Consider the following 10,634-nt stretch of genomic DNA (forward strand, 5'->3'; position numbering starts at 1 on the left):
CTTTCATCATTTTTCTAGTGATTGCAACAATGGTCTTGTTTTTCCTCTTAGCCACTCCTTTTTGCTATGGAGTATAACTGGTTGTAAACTCTTTCTTTACATCATTCTGCCTATTAAAATTTACAAAAAAATTAGAGATATACTCCCCTCCTCTATCTGACCTAAGGACCTTAACATAGTGTCCATGTTCCTTTTCAGCCAAGGCATTAAATTCAACAAGTTTATCAAATGCTCCAGATTTTCTCTTCAAAAAATACACCCATGTCCTACAAATAAAATCATCTATATATGTCATAAAATAAGTAGTCCCCACAATCTATATGTAGTTTGCATAGGGCCTACTAGATCAAAATGGACCAATTCTAATGGTGCTCTAGCCCTTCTAGAATTTTTAAAATTAAAGGGAAGCCTATGTTGCTTACCGAAAATTCAAGCCTTACACTTGTCATATGAATCTAATATGCTTGGAAAACCACCTACCATTCTTTTCTTCGACAAAAAATTTAAATCATCAAAGCTAAGATATCTATACCTAAGATGTCAAAGCTTGGAGGAGTCTTCAATCATGCTTCTAAGGGCTTATTGTTGATGTACTATTGTGCATGCATGCTTGGGAGGTGCAACACTGACTTGAGAAGAGAAGCATGTCTCTATCCTCAAATGGAACATCTATTTCTTTGTCATTTGGATAGTTGCAAGTTTTCTATTACTCACATCCTTTTCATGAGTGACATACTTGTCATTTTCCATCAACACCTTGTATACATTTTGAATCAATTTTCCAACACTCATCAAGTTGTGCTTCATACTAGGGGCAAAATATACATTTTGTATCTCCTTCTTCTCACCTTGCTTGGTGCAGACCATGATAGATCCTTTGCCTAGTATGGGAATGATTACATTATTTCACATCTAAATTTTAGATATAAAAGTCTTATCAATGAAAGAAAAAAAACTTTCATTTCCCCTCACGTGGTTGCTACAACTTCTATATAGGTACCATACCTCAGGTTTTCCTTCTTCACCAATGTTACACATTATGAAGGCTATGGGATTCTTTGTATTTCCCATGTTTACATAAACCACATTTGCAATTTTCTTTGACTGGTCACCCTACTTCTTCCAACATTCACTAGCATAATGGCCATACTTATGACAATAGTAACATTCAGAATTGCTCTTGTTGGATTTGTAATTCTTCTTACCTGCTCTAGAGCTTCTTTGAGAGGTGCTTTCTCCCTCTTGGTTGCTTGCTCATCCTAAGATTTCTATACTAGCATTCCTTCGACCATTCCTTCCATGACCTCTACTTCCTAAGCCTCTATAGGAGCCACTTCTTCATCTCCCCCTATCTCGTGAATTCTCAAGTCTTGAAAGACTTCTCTTGGGAAGTTGTTACTGATCTATTTATCTGGTGCTCATGGGTTTTAAGAGTTCTCATCAACTCATCCATGGTGAGTTTGGTGAGGTCTTTTGATTTCTCAATGATCATCACAAAGTTGTCATATTTCTAAGGTAAACTCCTCAATATCTTTTCCATAATCCTCTACTCTTCATAAACTTTTCCATTTGATTTGAGCTAGTTTATCAAAGTGGATATTCATGAGTTGAACTCTACAATAGGTTCATTATCCTTCATCTTAAGGTTATCAAATTCCCTTATGATAATTTGTAGTCTCACTACCATGACCTTATTAGTCCCCTTGAAGTTCTTCTCAAGGATGTCCCATGCTTCCTTTGAATAATTTGCTACTATAATCTTGGATAAGACTATCTCTATCATAGCTACCTCTATCAGGCTTAATTCTTCCACATCCTTTCTCCTTGACTCCTTCAACTAAATCTTTTGTGGCTTTGTGAGGGAAACATACATTGTTGGGACTATAACATTATTGGATCCATTCATTACAAATTCCCACTAATCTTTAGCTAGCATTATGGTTTTCATCTTCTTTGCCCGTGTATCATAATTGTGTCCATTAAAGGAAAGTGGCTACTACCATCTCTTTCTTGCATCTCTTGTCATGTCTCCTACACAAAAATCTTCAACACCTAGAAAAAACAATGCCCAAATTCACAAGGATGTAGGGTCAATTAGTTCTAATACCATGTCAAATAACCAAAAAATAGGGGGATAAACTGCATTTACCCCACACAACTCGACAAATCAAGGACCAAATCACTTGGTCAACAAAGGAGTTACTCGGCAAAGGTACAAAACCAAGAGTATGTCAAGAAAATGTTAACACCCATCTAAGTAGCATATTAATCCACACGAAAATTACAAAGTACTTTCTAGAACAAATGCAAACAACAAGAATAGAGTGCTACTCTATTTTTCTAGTGACCAAGCACGCAAAAAAATAAACATGAAAGGAGAAACAAAAATGCAATAGTTTGGAAATATATAAGATTGATTGCTTGCTTGCTATTAACCAAAAATGTACTATTACAGAACTAAAATGTAAAAACTATAATCAACTACAACTATTGTCAATAAAATAAACTTGCAACAAGTATGACTACATACAAATAAGTTTGGAGCTACTTAGAGCTCTCACAAAATAGACCTGGAGCAATCATTGCTCAATAGATTAAACAATGCTACTACAAAACATATCCAACAAAAAATATTCTCTATTGTTGCTAATCAAAAAACTGACTTTGTATAAGAATGATGGAATGAAAAACATTCCATCTCTTTTATCTTCCTTCTATCCATAAAAGTTTCCCCCTAATTTTCCAAATTTGAACTCACCCACCAACACTAAATGCATTTGACTATTGAAGTTGCAAACAAGGGATTCCATTGGTAAGTGGGCATAGGACAACAAAAATAATAAAATATTCTAACAGGAATCACTACTATGTTGTTGAGGGATTATAGAAGGATGCCACTAATAACTAGTTTCCATCCTATGTTGGGAGAATTTTATGCCATGCACTCTTATGCTTTCCATTGCTCACTACTTCTAATTGATCACCATTATTCACAACAATTGAGTATTGTATTGGTTCCATATCAGCCTAGCTTTCATTGTTGAGCACTTGAAGGCCACCCACATCTGCATGAGTAGAGATTCCCTTTATCATATATTAAGCCTCGGTGCCAAAAAATGGCTTCTCCCTCCTCTCTCTTACTGCAAATACCCTTTTCAAAAATTATCTCTCTAGTCCCACGCTTTCACGTATTATTTCCAATAATTTCTCTATCAGATTGAATATTTGGCTATGGAACTCCTCAACTATATCCTTGTAAAAAATGCAAATATTAATGTTTTAGATGTTTTATATTGAGTTAAATCAAATGCATTGCAAAGTTTACTATGAAACAAGAATTTATTATACACTAAAATCAAACTATAGAATTGATTATACCAATTCCAATTTTTTTTGCCAATAGAAATAATGTAGAAAGATTAAGTAAAATGATGTGTAGTAGTTTAGATTAGTATTGGTTGAATATTATTGTACGTACTTGAAATCATTGGGGTCTGAAGGCCAAGTATTTGTCTATCAACATTATTTCTCTTTTCTTCAGCCTCAACGGCTTTGTTAAGTGCCCTTACCAGCGAAGAATCTTTAAATTTTTTTCTCTTTGTTAATCTTATATTGTTGTGATCATATCTCCTTCACTTTTCATAAGCCCATGGTCAATGGCATGATTTTTAATCTAAAATACTATGGACACTTTAAGTTTAGTTTCATTAATTATATTAATACTAATCTTAATAGGAACTTATTTTACCTATAGAAATATAGTAACATTTTAGCATAACAATAGTAAAATTATAACACATCAAGACTAACATAACCTACATAAGATAAAATATTTATACCTAGAAAAATCTAGAAGATTCATAATCATGTGTGATTTGAGCCATAATGGTGTTCCTCTCTCCTCTGTCGGTCTTCTTTACATCAATCACTATAGAAACCATATCAAAATTCCTAGGAAATATAAAAGACAATCTAATGTTAGTTACATTGGAACCCATTTTAAATCTCAATAATGAAATCAAATTCATTGGAAGATTCCATTCATTTGTGAGAATTCTTTCCTATCCTATTCCACCTTGTGACTTCGAAAGAAAATTGTTCAAGATATGGTACGTAATTAGACCACCCCATGATTTTGAAAGAATTTTTTTTAAGATTTGGTAGGTAATTAGACCAAAGAATAATTTCTTTTGATGCCATATAGTCAATGAAGTCATTTACACAGTGTCTCTCTATCATCTACATCATGTATTTTGACTAAAGATTCTCATAAAGTCTTCAATACAAGAAAATGTTTTATTTTATGTTTAAAAAACATTTTATAATTTTTCTATAGCTAAACCTAATTATTTTTATTAAACTATAAGTGTGTCCATAATTTGTAGGAATTATCACAACAAACCTAAAATCCAAAAATAGACAAAAATATCATTTCACAAGTGACAACATACCAAAAAGAAAACTCGATATAATTGTTTTTTGACTAGGATTCTTAATTTTTCGGCTTTTTTTTTAGACTGTACCAACCTTGATGTTTGATTTAAATTTTCATGTTGACAAAAAATTGAGAGAGATATGATATGTATGTCATAGAAGTGTGAGTGTTCTATTTTTTTAATGATGTTATAGTTATGATTGAAAATAATTGTGATTGGAAGTGTTGAATCACGTTCTATAAAAAAAGGTTTGATGATTGAGAAGTGTAGAGGATTAGTATCTATTGGAATTTACTGATTTTATCAATTTAGATTTTACCTAGATCCATCACTTGAGAAACTTATCTACTTTATAGCTGTTTGAAGAGCTTGAGAAGCTAATAGATGTTAGTAGGAAAAACTGTTATATTCCTTGAAGTTATAATCTCTTGTTTCACCATAACTTAGTGATTAAGTATTTGAAGTTGCTCTTTAAATAACTTAGTGGTGAAGTCTTCAATTGTATAAATTAATGATAATGTTCTCATTTTAAAGGTAAGGTGTATGTAACTAAAATAGAGCTCTGAATATAGCTTGTAATAGAAGACAATAAATAGTTGAATATGTAGCAGCAAATGAGTCTTTGTGTACTTTGTTTTAGCAAAGAGGTTTTAGATTAAGTCTGTGATTGTAATTCTTTGTAAAGTGGTGATTTCTCATGGCATATAAACTTTTGACTATAGCCTTGAAATGTTGTATAATTTATTTTTTGTAATAGCATACATTATTTTGTTCTATAGAAGTTTTTTCAGTTGTAATTTCTTGTTTTACTTCTAAATATGAAATGAATGAAGATTGTTACACATATCAACCTTTGAGGTTATTGTCTCCATATTGAATTGATTTTTCTATGTAGTTGGATACAAAGAAACCACCTTTGTGAATTCAATGCACTACCTTGTTTGGATTAAAATATAATATGGTTTTGGAAGCCTTATTTCTAATATTTGTAGTTAATTTTTTCCTTCTAAAATCTTTAGATGGTATTGAAGATGATAAGCCTATAATCCTAATAAATTCATCTATTTGTGGTAATTGGGTATTTTGAAGTTATTTTCATCACAAATGACCAAAAGAATCAACTAAGAGAGAAAGGAAGGAATTATGCTAAGGTAATGAGCTTGATTGAAGCAGCCATGACATAGGCTTTATAATTTAGAATAGCAGTAGCTAGTTATTCCATATTCTAAGTCAAATAGAGGAAATTTTGACACCTAGATGATGGAGATTCTTGGTGAGTTATTAGATTTGTGTAAAGGATAGAGCATTGAGTTTCTAGATCCAAAATCCTTTTGTTGCACACAAAAGAATAGAAGCACAAGAAAAGATAGAGACCTGAAGATCAAGGAAGGTATTGATCTCCTCATGAAAAGAGAGCTAGAAGGTATGAAACTTTTTGTTTGTTGGACATGTAAAGAGTTTGATAATTTTTCTTCTAGATGTCCTAAGAGATTAATGAAAGCTAGAAAGAGATCAGTTTTTGATGAAGATGAAGAATTTAAAGTAAGTATAAAAAGATTTTTGAATGACTATGATATTGAAAATAATGAGCCTAAATTGGTTAATGAAGAGGAAGTAGTAGAAGATATAGCCTTGGTGACTATTGTTGAGAGTGCAAATGTAAAAGTTGATGAGAAATTTAGGATACAAGAAATAATAGTTGACTACAATTGTGATGATGAGAATGTTGTTCCTAAATCAAGGAATGATGAAGTATTCTTTGAGACAAATAATTATTTATAGAATGAAGGAGAGCTAAGGTAGGAACAAAGCTTAGAACCTTCAATAGAGCTAACAGTTGAGATAAAAACTCCTACTTTGGGTAAGAATATGACAAAGAATCATCCACCTAAGCAGATCATTGGAAGAAAAGATAAAGGTGTGATGACAAGAAGCTGAATCAATGAAGAACTATGTTTGATATCTCAAGTTGAACCAAAGAATGTAGATGAAGCATGTAAAGATGACTATTCAAAGCAAGCTATGAAAGAAGAATTGGATCAGATATTAAAGAATGAGATATGGGAATTGGTCCCCAACCAATAGACAAGAATGTGATAGGAAAAAAATTGGTATTCAGTAACAAAATGAATGAACAAGGTGAAGTTGTAAGGAACTAGGAAAGATTGGTATGTAAAGGTTACTCACATCAAGAACGAATAGACTATGACAAAACCTATCCTCCTATGGCAAGAATAGAAGTAGTAAGATTCTTCTTAGCATATGCAGTACATAAGAAATTCAAAGTATATCAAATGGATGTTAGATCATTATTTCTGAATGGAGAACTTGAAGAAGAGGTATACATAGAACAACCTAAAGGTTGTCCTTTAATAGATGACAAGGACATAGTATCTAGATTGAAGAAAGAATTGTATGGCTTGAAGCAAGTAGCTAGAACTTGGTATGGAAGGTTAGAAAAGCATTTCACAAAGCTTGGATATAGTAGCAAACAATTGTAATCAAGTTATTTAGATGAAGCAGATGCTGAAGGATAGAATTTAGTGAACCTATTTTCATACATTATGACAACACATGCACAATAAATATGTCTAAGAATCCTGTATTGCATTCTAAGACTAAGCACATTTCTATCAAGTATCACATGTTGAGGGAGAAAGTTATAGAAAAGGAAATTAGATTGGAATATGTAAACACCAAAGAGCAGATTGTAGATATTTTCACTAAGCCTCTTCCCAAAGAGACTTTAGAGTATTTGCGAGGTATGCTAGGAGTTATGCCCCTTCCTATATCAGAGTAGATGATGCAAGAGTCCACCAATCTAGTGTAATAGAGCACTATTGATTGTTTGGACTGAATACCATTGCTTCCTATATGGGGGAGTGTCAATGATGGATAGAGTCATCTAGGACTCTTGTTGGATGTTGTTTTTAATAGTGTCTTTGGACACTTGAGCATGTTAGAAATAGTTGTTGCAGAGTTTGATGGTTGTTGAAACCTTTGACATTAATGTCAATGGGGGATAGATTACTACATGAAAAAAAAATTGAGTACATTGAAGGGAGAGATTACAACATGATGAACAATTTGATATAACTTACATTTAATTATATCAATGGAAGAGAATAATTAAAGAAGCAGATTTGAAAAGAAAGATTAATAGTTTTTTATAGTTGGTATTTTTAGAACTAGATGTTTTTCATCTATGTTGTCATCAATGCCAAAGGGGGAGGTTGTTGGAAACATGAATGCTAATGATATTCCTATGGGGTATTATTTTAGAAACATGATTACATAAAATTATAATGATTATATGTTACATTCATGACCGTGTTTGTCATTGATGTCAACATAGCAATTTTTTGTGGTATCTGACAGAAGAACAATGGTAAAGATCAAGTTGGTATGGATAGATCATTGAGTACTTTCACTAGAGAGGTTAAAGGGAGATTATACTATGTGTCTACTATATGTAGCTAGCCTCAAAAGCTTAAAATATCAAATCTAGAAGAATTTATGCAAGTTTTGGTGAAGACTATTATGAGATAGAGTTTATAGAGGCATGCTCTGGTAAACTTGTTATATCTCGTAGCAGAGTTGTTATTTTGAGAAGCTGAATTTAAAGATGTGCAAAAGACATGTTGGTGATGATGTGGCTAAGCTAGTTCATCATAATGTTATATGTATAGAAATTTATTCGAGTTACAAGGTGAAAGATTAATGTTATCACTAAGTGTAATGTGTTCTTAATGTGGTCCTATAATAATTAATTGAGAAGGTGTAATGGTGACTCAAGGAATTGTTTTATGGATTTAGTATAAATGAAGGACATTTTCCTTTATCATGTATGGAAGTATGTGAATGATTGTAATTAGTACAAAGAGTGGAATGTGAAGATAAGAAAAGAAGAGCGAAGGTGAAGGAAAATTCATTGCTGAGGTTTTATTGTGTGATCCAAAGTTTGATACTTGGATCAGAGGTTTGTGACCTAGTCTACAAGGTCTAACAGTGATTGGTCTAGTTGACAGGATAGAGTAAAGAAGTTAAAGTTCAATACATACAATTATTCTACAAGGAATAGTTGAGAGATTAGTTAGATAGTGAGTTTGGGGATCTTGCCCCAGAAGCTATTTGGACAGTGGGTCCTTCTATCTTCTACAACTCCTAATAGGGTTGGAATCTTCTAACAAGGATTCAAAGTCTCCTAACAAGGACTCATATGTACTGAACATTGTAATAGAATCCTAACACAATCCATACTTTAACAAGGAATATTTATATTAGTACATCATCTTGTGGGCATCATTCCCACCGAGGTTTTCCCTTTGATCAAGCATTTCCCTAATTAACATATTTGGTGTAATTGTCTATGCACATCTTTTTATGGTTTCTATTTACTTTGGTTGAATTGTAAAGATTGTTTAAGGTTGATAAAAATTTTAATTATTGGATAACTGATTCACCCCCCCAAGTAGTTATCTTGGTGGACTATTGTTTCTAACCAATAGAACACATAAAACACACAACAAATATAATTCACATCAAAATACTTCCAAACTTGATGCTAGAAAACTAGACTGAGCCATCGAATTTATAATAAAATGTATGTGCATTCTAGGTCAAGTCGTTTATGAGGATAGGTAAGAATAACTTCTTGGCAGTGCTAAACACTTTACATGTGAAATCTATCCACTTTGTAAAGGTACTTGACCTGTGCTGACCAAAGAAGACTATTGGTCTTTGAGCCTTGGATATTATTGATCATAGTGCATGAAAGTAAAAACAATGAATGTTTAGAGAGAGGATCTAATGATTTTTGGGTAGTTGAGAGGATTTGGAAATTGCTTACAAAGATCATCCAAATATTATTGGATAATTTAGATGATTTATATTGCTTAGTAATGCCAATGATGCATGCAAGAAAATTTAACTAAGAAGTTGATGTAATTATGTAGTTGTTTCATTCAAATAGAGAAATCCCAGATGCTCATAATCATGGAAAAGTTCATCAGCTATAGTGATAAGGTTTTTATTCTCTTCTTGGCAAGTGAAAGATTTTTCTTCTCTTATCAGTAGCTAGCTTGTGATTGTTGTTATGGGTAGGGATAAAATGAATGATTTCTTTAGATGATCTAACTCATATATATCCTCTAACTTAGATATATTCTAATCCAAAAATGAGAAACTCTGCTATAAAGTGAGTATATACCACATCTATAATCTCCAGGTTATCACCTAGTTCCTATACATGATTTTGTTCTTTTACTAAATTTATTTTTTATATTCACTTTAGGGATTTGTAAGTTTAGTTCTATCTTCCATTATTCTATAGCAGTATATAAATCAGTGTAGTTTTAGAGAAGTATATGGCTCAGTATCCGCAATAGGTTCTAGCTTCCATTATTCTATAGTCATCTAGATTTACTTAATTTTTTTTTTAAATTTCTACTTTAATTTGATGTCTAGAAATATTTGATTATGGTTCTTTCCAATTCTTTTTCCACATTGCAAAATTATTGGATTTGAATGGTTGTGCCAACTTAGAGAGCCTTCCAGAGTTATTTGGTCAACTCAAGTCTTTGAAATATCTCAATGTTGATGGTTGCCAAAATTTGAGGATGCTCAATGGTGGTTTCAAGGCCTTAAATTTACTCATCAAACTAGCTGAACAATATTGTAAATCATTAAATGAAGAGGAAATGGACATCTTAGTAATGCAAGTAAGAGGCACACACTCCAAGGATATCCTACTATCCCTTCCTAAAACCAACTCAAGATTAAGGAAAAGGTGAAATGGCCTTACACACACACAAAGACACACAACACACACACACACACACACACACCAACTTCACCCTCTCAAACTCACCCTATCTTCCAAGTCGTCTAACACATTCCCCAAAGAAAAAACCCACCCATACACCTCACTTCATCTACATCCTCTAGGATCTTAAACTTCCATACACCCTAATACATCATTCCCCACTATTCTACCAAAATTCTTGGCCAACTGATAGGCCTAGGGCTTCTTACTACACCAAAACCACAAGTTACACTAGGAAGCCTAAAAGGGGCTCAATCCTAGTAACCCTATTTTACCAAAAATAACTCTAAAATCCAAAAACTTGCAAACAACCTTCCAAAAAAATTGCATAATCTATTATTACATGGAAAACCATATCTAAATCCCAAAGATGG

Source organism: Cupressus sempervirens, chromosome 4 (assembly GCF_028749045.1).
Source record: "Cupressus sempervirens isolate cs-2001-9-10 chromosome 4, ASM2874904v1, whole genome shotgun sequence".
Classification (NCBI taxonomy): domain Eukaryota; kingdom Viridiplantae; phylum Streptophyta; class Pinopsida; order Cupressales; family Cupressaceae; genus Cupressus; species Cupressus sempervirens.